Below are 8,500 nucleotides of genomic sequence, written 5' to 3'. Positions count from 1 at the left end.
CAGCGCAAGCGGGTTTGGAGGAAGGCCCTCATGGGTGCCTGGTAGAAGGAAGGTGTCCAAGACGCGGGGGATGGTGGGTTGGGTTGGGGGCCTTGTGGGCTTACAGGTAGCAAGAAGTAGCAGGGCGTGTCCTTCTGTATCACCGGGGGTTCCCCCACGGGTCCTTACCACTGTACCCCACAGCCCTTCTGGTCGCTGAGGAACTTGGTGACGTTCCATTTGATGGTATTCCCCAGGGTTTCCCCTCCGGGAGCTGGGCTTTCTTCCACTTCCACAGTGGGTGGGCGTCGTCTCACTTCATGAAGACTTTGCTGTGCTTATGGAATGTGACTGTCGCCAAGAATGCTGGAATCTGGGTGTTACTCCCCGGCTCCCGGGGAAGCCAGGACACGCAAGCCGCACTGAGCAGAGCGCAAGCCAGCAGGCCGGCGAGCTGGGAATGTGTTTACATCTCTTTTGCCTCCTCGTGAGGCCATGTTGGTGAAGACGCACACAAAGCTCCGCTTCTTGACCAGGGTCACCAGCTGCCCGTGGATGTGGATGGTTTTTGAAAACGTGCATGGAGCGGGCACGTTGCCAGGGGTCACGGGAAGCGCATGCAGTCCTCGACAAGCCACGGAAGGTCCAGCGCACTCAGCAAAAGTCAGCAGAGGCAGCTCGCTCTCCCCGTCTTATTTCGAGTGAAAAGCATACACTAAGGATCTTCAAATATTTCCTGTGGTCTATTTACTTAAAAGAATACCTGGTCTATTGACGTAAAATAATCAGATCCTTGGTTTAACATTTTTTCTTGGAGAATGTTACCAGTGTTGCTCACCTATTTCCAGTGTCCAAGGATGGGACCTAAAAAAATTCATGACAAAATTGAATTGAAAGACAAGGAACTTTCCCACAAACCTTTTGAAGCCTTCTCATACATTATTGTAATAGTCTGTTTTGATTTCCCTAATAGATGACTTTTTGCTTGGTTCATAGTTTAAAAGATTCTTTCCCATTAAAAAAATCATTTTATTGGGGGTTCATATAGATCTTATCACAATCCATCCATCCATCCATCCATCCATCCATCCATCCATCCATCCATCCATCCATCCATCCATCCATCCATCCATCCATCCATTGTGTCAAACACATTTGTACATTTGTTGCCCTCATCATTTTCAAACATATGATTTCCACTTGAGCCCTTGGTATCAGCTCCTCACTTTTTCCCTCCCTCCCTCACCATCCCTCCTTCATGAACCCTTGACAACTTATAGACTTTTTTTTTTCATGTCTTACACTGACCAATGTCTGCCCCCTTCACCCAATTTTCTGTTGTCCATCCCTCAGGGAGGGGGTTATATGTACATAATTTCGATCCAGTTTCTCTTTCTCTCCCACCTTCCCTTCCCCTCCTGGTATCTCTACTCTCATTATTGGTCCTGAGAGGTTTATCTATCCTGGATTCCGTGTGTTTCCAGCTCTGATCTGTACCAGTGTGCATCCTCTGTTCCAGTGGATTTAAGGTAGAATTGGGGTCATAATAGTGGAGTGGAGGGCCGGGGAGGGAGCATTAAAGAACTAGAGGAAAGTTGTATGTTTCATCGGGGCTGTACTGCACCCTGACCGGCTTGTCTCCTCCCCACGACCCTTCCGTAAAGGGGATGTCCAACTGTCTACAGATGAGCTTTGGGTCTCCACTCTGCATTCCTCCTCATTCACAATGATGTGTTTTTTTGTTCTGGGTCTTTGATGCCTGATACCTGATTCTATCGACACCTTATGATCACACAGGCTGGTGTGCTTGTTTATTTTCAAGCTTTTAAGACCTCAAACGCTACAACTTTTCATAGTCGGGCATCATCAACTTTCTTCACCATATTTGCTATACATCCATTTTGTCTTCAGCGATTGTGTAGCATCACGGAAAGCCAGGTTATTAGAACAAAGTGTTCTTGTGTTGAGGGAGTACTTGAGTAGAGGTACAATGTCTGTCTGTTGTCTTGATACTTGATCTATAAATACATGTACAGAGATCTATTTTCCTATTATTTTATATAAATATATTTACATATGTATATGCCTATATTTAGACTCTATAAATACCCTTTGCCTCCTCATACTTTCATCTATTTCCTTTTACTTTCTTCTTGTCCCACTATCATGTTTAGCCTTCATGCAGGTTTCAGTAATTCCTCTCGGTTACATTGCCCTTGATCAAGTCCTACCAGGCATCCTACGCCTCCACGCCATTGATTTTAGATCACTTATTGTTCCTTTGTCCCTGGGTTTGTTAACACCACTTCCTTTCCCCCACTCCACCCTCTCCTATGTCCCCCCCAGAACCATTGGTCCTGTTGTTCTCTCCTCCAGATTGTTTATCACATCTATCTTATCTAGATAGATATGCAGAGACAATAATGAGCACAAAAGCAAGGCAGAGCAAAAGAAAACAATAAAACAAAACAACAACAAACCAATGACAAAAAAAAAAGGCCTATAAATAGTTCCAGATCTGTAGGTTGAGTGTTTTCTGGTCAAGTCTGGTGGGGTGCCACGCCCTGACCCCAAGGTTTATTTTTGGTATTCCCCAGGGGACTTCATTGCTTTGTTCCCCGTGCTGCTCAGTTGCATGCCCTTAGCATTTTGCCCCAGCGTAGTGTCGTCAGATTAGGCACAATTCCTGCACTGTGTCTGCAGTGTTGTCCCCCATAGCACTATGGATCAGTGAGGGATGTCCTTTCGTAGTGGGGCCAGCCCTAAGGTCCTATCCATGCACTGGCTACTCTGAGCAGGAATATCATCCTCAGGGCTTGGTGGGCCAGAATGTGTTCTCTCTCCTTCCCTCTTCGTTTGCTGCTGTGCTCTGGTGAGACACTACCTTCTCCATGAGCTGTAGCTTCAGTGCTGTCCTTTGAAGTGAATTCTTCTGGGGAGAGGAGGTGTCCATGTATTTGGGATTGGGGCCGCCCTGCATTCTTTCTTATTTTATGAAGCCAATAGTATTATTAGGAGATGTCTTGGCTTTGAGCTCTCTGGGTGAAATTTTGTAGTACACTAGGGCAGAAGTCCTCAAAATTTATAAATTGTTTTCATTCATTTTCCATTATTTAATTTTTTTTGGTGTGGGCTCCAATGATGATCTTGGCCTATAATTGGATATCACCCCTTTTCTCTCCAACCCTTTATTATCCCTGTCCTTGTCATCATTTCATTTTTGTAGTTGGTACCCACCAGCTTGCTCACTATGTTCTTTTGCAGTGTCTGTATTCCACTGTGCACCTTTCAATTTAGTCTTTGTGTTTGAAATGTCCTCTCCCTTTTATTTGATTGACTTGTATCATTTTTTTATTTCTACCAGTTACCACTTAAAAATCCCACTGTTGTCAAGCAATCGTGTTCTCTGTGTGGCCAGCTCTTCCCCCAGTGCTTGTATTTCTGCGTTGTGGTCTTCCTTCACAGCCGTGATTGGTTCACCAAATAAAATGCTTTGTTAATTCAAGGTGGAATGATATGCTATCGCATTGAGCAAAAATACCATGACTCAGGCGATTTCTTAACATTGTCTTTGACTTTTAAACGTCTTTTAGGTAAATCTTCAATGTTTTCTGATGGTTTTCACCCACTTTGGATGAGTTCAGAACTGGCAGATTGGATGAGTTTGAACTGGTAATTCAAAGGGTGAAGAGAATCCAATTGACGAAGGTGCCTCCTCTTTCGCAGTTGCCATATTCGCCCTGTCTTCCATGATGCAGACGGACTCGTCTGACTTGTAAAGATAGCTTTATATAAACAGGATTCCAATAAATCAATATGTATGATAGATTAATTTGTCTAGTCAGTCCAAATCACACCTGCAATCACAGAGAAGAGCAATTGCATCACCTCCATCAAGTCTGTTCAGATGTTACCTTTCCTATTTTAAAAAAATCATTTTATTGGGGACTCGTACAACTCTGATCACAATCCAACCATCCACCCATTGTGTCAAGCACATTTGTTGCCTTCATCATTTTCAAAACATTCACTTTCTACTTGAGCCCTTGGTATCAGCTCCTCGGTATTTACCCTCCCTCCCTGCTCTCCCTTCCCCCATGAACCCTTGATAATTCATAAATTATTATTATTTTGTCATGCCTTACACTGACTGATGTCTCCCTTCACCCACTTTTCTGTTGTCTGTCCCCCAGGGAGGAGGCTATATGTAATGTAGATCCTTGGCATTGGTTCGCCCTCTCTATCCCACCCTCCCTCCACCCTCCAGTATCCCCACTCTCATAACTGATCCTGAAGGGATCATCTGTCCTGGATTCTCTGTTTCCAGTTCCTACCTGTACCAGTGTACACTCTCTGATCTAGCCGAATTTGTAAGGTAGAATTGGGATCATGATAGTGGCGGGGGTGGGGGTGGGGCGGGGAGGAAGTCTTTTAGAACCCTGACTGGCTCATCTCCTCTCTGTGAGCCTTCTGTAAGAGGTTGTCCAATTGCCTACAGATAGGTTTTGGGCCTCCACTATGCACTCCCCCTCACTCACAACGATATGATATTTTTGTTCTTTGATGCCTGATATCTGATCCTATGGACACCTCTTGGTCACACAGGCTGGTATGCTTCTTCCATGTGGACTTTGTTATTTCTGAGCTAGAGAGCTGCTTGTTTATCTTCAAGCTTTTAAGACGCCAGATGCTGTATCTTTTGATAGCTGGGCATCATTAGTTTTCTTCACCACATTTGCTTAGGCACCTGCTTTGTCTTCAGTGATCATGCCAGGAAGGTGAGCATCATGGAATGCTAGTTTAATAGAACAAACTGTTCTTGAATTGAGGGAGTACTTGAGTGAAGGCCCAATGTCCACCTGCTACCTTAATACTAAACCTATAAATATATGGAGATACATCTATTTCTCAATCATCATATAAAATATATTTACATATGAACATGCCTGTATTTAGATCTCTATAAATGCCCTTTGCCTCCTAGTTATTTCCTCTATTTATTTTTACTTTTCTCTTGTCCCACCATCATGCTCAACCTTCATTTGGGTTTCAGTAGTTCCTCTCAGTTACATTGCGCTTGATCAATCACTACCAGGCCTCTTACATCCTGCTTGCCACTGATTTTGGATCACTTGTTGTACCCTTGTCCCTGGGTTTGTTAACACCACTTCCTTTCCCCCACCTCCCCTTCTCCCATGTCCCCCGGGAACCATCAATTCAGTTGTTTTCTCCTCCAGATGGTTTATCCTGCCTATCTTATCTAGATAGGCCTGCAGAGATAATAATATGCACAAGAACAAGAAAGAGAAAAACAAAGCGACAATAGAAAAGAAAACAACAACAACAAACCAATGACACAAAAAAGAAAAGCCCGTATATAGTTCCAGGTCTGTTTGTTGACTTTTAGGAGTATTTTCTTGTTGAATCTGATGGGGTACCACACCCTGACCCCAAAGTCTAATTTTGATACTCCCTCAGGACTTCCTTGCTCTGCTCTCCTTGCTGTTCTGCTGCATTCCCTGAGTGTTTTGCCTCAGTGTGATGGTGTCAGATCTGGAGGAATTCCCACACTGTGTCTCCAGTGTTGTCCCCTGTAGGACTATGGGTCATTGAGAGATGTTGTATCTCATAGTGGGGCTGGCCATGTGGTATTCTCTGTGGGTTAGCTGCTCTGAGCAGGGATATCATCCTCAAGACTTGGTGGGCCAGGATGTGCTCCACTCTCTTCTTCCCCCTTCATTTGCTCCTGAGTGCTGTGATCAGACATGGCCCTCTCCCCGAGCTGTAGCTTCAGTGCTGTCCTTTGAAATGAATTCTTCTGTGGGGAGGTGGGGGCTGTCCACGTAGTTGGGATAGGGATCGGCCCCTCAGACCTCTCTATTTGGTTCCCTGCTTCTCTATCGGCCCCTCAGACCTCTCTATTGGTTCCCTGCCGGTATGTTACATTCATGTCTTGGAGCACCAGGTTGAAGTCTGGTCCCTCTTTCCCTGTGGAGAGATAAACAATAACCTCCTCTTGGGTGGGTTACTGCCCTGTTCCCCGGCTACCCATTTTTTTTATTTTTCCCCCTCCTTTTTATTTGGCTACCATACGTATCCCTGGATTTGGTCTGGCCCCTGCCATTCTACCTGGACCTCACCCCAGGAATGTTTGTATACAGTAGCTTTTTCCCTAAGCCCCTCTGCATTTTTTAAGCTTACCTCAGTGGACTCATGTTGTACTTGTTTTGTGCTTGGCTTTCTTTGCTTAGCATAATTTTCTACAGTTTGTTCCATGCAGCAATGTGCTTCATGCATTCATCACTGCTTTTTAGGGATACATAGTACTCCATTGTATGTATGTACCACAGTTTTTTAATCCATTCATCCGTTGATGGAAATTTGGTTTGATTCCAACTCTTTGCAATTGTGAACTGTGCCACGATGAACCCTGGAGCACAGATGTATGGCCGTGGTTTGTTTCTTGCCTCTTCTGGGTATATGCCCAGTAGGGGGTTGCTGCGTCATATGGCAGCTCAATTCCCATCTGTTTTAGATATCTCTAAATCGATTTCAATAGTGGCTATACATACCTACAGGTCCACCAGCAGTGGACAAGAATTTTCCCATCTCACCACAGCCCCTCCAACACTTATTGCTTTCTGATTTTTGAGTTCGGCTGTCTTTGAGGATGTTAAGTGGTATCTCATAGTTGTTTTAATTTGAATTTCCCTTATGGCTAAAGATTGGGAACATTTTCTCTTTGCCTTATGCTGTTGGCTAAAACCTCCAATATGATGGTAAATAAGAGTGGGGACAAGGGGCATCCTTGTCTGATCCCCTTTGCCAGTGGGATTGTGTTAGTCTTTTCTCCATTGACTACCACGTTGGCTGTTGGGTTTTCATATATAGGTTGATGCATTTTCATTCCATTCTTGAGTGTCTTAAACAGGAACTGGTGTTGGATGCTGTCGAATGCTTTTTCCAAATGTATCGATATAATCAAGTGGTTCTTATAATTTTACATGTAAATGTGGCAAATGATACTTATGTCTTTCATATGTTGAACTATCCCTATATCCGATATGAACCCCGCTTGGTCATGGTGAATGATTTGTTTTGTATACTTTTGTATTGTATTGGCTAATATTTTATTAAGGACTTTTGTGTCAATGTTCATTAATGATATTGGTCTGTAGTTTTTGACCAATTTCCTTAATTAACTCATAGAAGGAGTTTGACATCTTTTTTATGTTTTGGAAGAGTTTGTGTAGGACTGGTGTCAGTTCTTCCCTGAAAGATTGGTAGAATTCTCCTGTGAAGTATCTGTTTCAGGAGATATTTTGTTGGTAATCCCTTGATAACCTTGTCTGTTTCTTCTATTGATTTGAGTCTGTTAAGATTCTTGACTTCCATTGGAGATTGTCTAGGAAGGGATTGTTTTTCCAACAATTTGTCCATGTCTTCCAAGTTGTTGAATTCATTAGAGTACAGTCCTTCATTTTATGGTGTAATTATCCTTTTGATTTCATTAGGGTCTGTTGTAATGTCCCCTCTTTGATCCCTCATCTTTGCTATTGACATGTATCCCCACCCTTTTTAAAATAAGGTTTGACAGCGGTCTGTCGTTCCTGTTTATCATTTCAAAGAATCAACTTTTAGCAGCATAAATTTTTCCATAGTTTTCTTATTTTCACTCTCCTGATTCTCAGCCCTGATTTTTAAAAATCATTTGATTGAGGGTTCATACAACTCTTATCAAAACCCATACATACAACACATACATCATTGTGTCAAGCACATTTGTGCATTTGTTGCCTTTATCATTCTAAAAACATTTGCTTTCTACTTGAGCCCTTGATATCAGCTCCTCATTTTTATCCCATCCCTCCCCACCCCCTCCCTCATTAACCATTGATAATTTATAAATTATTATTATGTCATATCTAACATTGTCTGATGTCTCCCTTAACCCACTTTTCTTTTGTCTGGACCCCAGGGAGGAGGTTATATGTAGATCCCTGTAATTGGTTCCCCCTTTCTACCCCACCTTCCCGGTATCGCCACTCTCATGACTAATCCTAAAGGGCTCATCTGTCCTGGATTCCCTAAGTTTCCAGTTCCTATATGAACCAGTGTACATCCTCTGGTCTAGCCAGATTTGTAAGTTAGATTTGGGATCATGATAGTCAGGGAGGAGGAAGCATTTAGGAACTAGAGGAAAATTGTATGTTTCATCATTGCTACACTGCACCCTGAATGGCTCTTCTCCCCGTGACTCTTCTGTAAGGGGATGTCCAGTAGCCTACGGATGGTCTTTGCATCCACAATCTGCAACCCCCCTCATTCACAACAGTATAATTATTTTTTGCTCTTTGATGCCTGATACATAATCCTATAGACACCTTATAATCACACAGGCTGGTGTGCTTCTTCCATGTGGACTTTGTTGCTTCAAAGCTTGATGGCTGCTAGTTTACCTTCAAGTCTTTAAGATCCCAGATGCTATATCTTTTGATGGCTGTTCACCATCAGCTTTCTT

The sequence above is a fragment of the Tenrec ecaudatus genome, chromosome 10 (assembly GCF_050624435.1).
Source record: "Tenrec ecaudatus isolate mTenEca1 chromosome 10, mTenEca1.hap1, whole genome shotgun sequence".
Lineage (NCBI taxonomy): Eukaryota > Metazoa > Chordata > Mammalia > Afrosoricida > Tenrecidae > Tenrec > Tenrec ecaudatus.
This window is presented reverse-complemented; position numbering follows the sequence as displayed.